Below are 1304 nucleotides of genomic sequence, written 5' to 3' on the forward strand. Positions count from 1 at the left end.
TTTCACATATATATATTCCCTTAAAGTTTATTGAAAGTTTAAGAGACCTTTGGAAGTTTGATAAGATTGCTTAATTTTCTGTAGGGTTCATCTAAAAGAGGATAGATGTCTCTACCAAATGCCCTTAGAAATATTGCAGAAATATTCTACAGATAAAAACAAATTCAAGTGTCTACTAGAAAGGCATATATACTTCACTGGGTTTATTATCCACACTGACAGAACCTCATGAATAGAAAACAAACACGAAAAGCTAAAGTATAAAAAATAAATAGATAAAAATACTCTTTCGAGTTGCTCTTGGATAAATATAAATTTGAGATTGCATTATATATAGAAATCAATGTCAAATGAATTACAATAACACAGAAGTCTATCTCAACATAGGAATTTGAGTTAATTATTCCCCTCGTGTTGACTATGCAAAGAATAATATAATTTATATCTATTTTGTAAAATTTATTGCTGTATTTTTAAAGAAAAACACTCACATAGACGGTGACTTAAATTACTACATGCTTCCCCCCTCCAGGTCTTGTCCTTATAAAATTTTGTGCAACTGAGCACAAGACAGCACAGGGTGAGTGGGGACCAGTAACGGAAATGGTGTCCTGATAAATGTTGGTATGTGATGGCATGTCTTTCAAAGGTAGAATTTTGAATTTCATACAGGTAGAATTTTTAATTTTACATTCAAATTCGCATCGTCTGCACAGACTCCTTGCTTCATGAAATTGCTTATTCGGATGGTTCCTCCATCCAATGATCGTTCCCCTACAACTCGCTATGGAAGTCCAGGTTCCAAGAACCCAGAGCAAGAGTTCAGCCGCATCTCTGCCAAGGCGCGCAGGTGTGTCCACTAGCGGTTTTGAGTAAATCCGTTGTCAAGCTGTTAAAAAAAAAGAGAGAGATTTTAGCTTCCAACAAAAGTGGCCCACGGGACTCTAAGTAAATTTTACATTAAACTGTTTGAAACATCTACTTAAAGTAGGCAGGGAATAGCCCTGCTTCACAGGGGGAGTTCTGCCGCATCTCTGCCAAGGCGCGCAGGTGTGTCCACTAGCGGTTTTGAGTAAATCCGTTGTCAAGCTGTTAAAAAAAAAGAGAGAGATTTTAGCTTCCAACAAAAGTGGCCCACGGGACTCTAAGTAAATTTTACATTAAACTGTTTGAAACATCTACTTAAAGTAGGCAGGGAATAGCCCTGCTTCACAGGCCAAAAAGACTTTGAACACATGGAGGCGGGGCCCAGCCATAACCCCCGCGGCGCTGACCCTGCCGTCATCCCGGGGCCCGGCTCCACC

The sequence above is a fragment of the Myotis davidii genome, unplaced genomic scaffold, assembly GCF_000327345.1.
Source record: "Myotis davidii unplaced genomic scaffold, ASM32734v1 scaffold1255, whole genome shotgun sequence".
NCBI classification, from domain to species: domain Eukaryota; kingdom Metazoa; phylum Chordata; class Mammalia; order Chiroptera; family Vespertilionidae; genus Myotis; species Myotis davidii.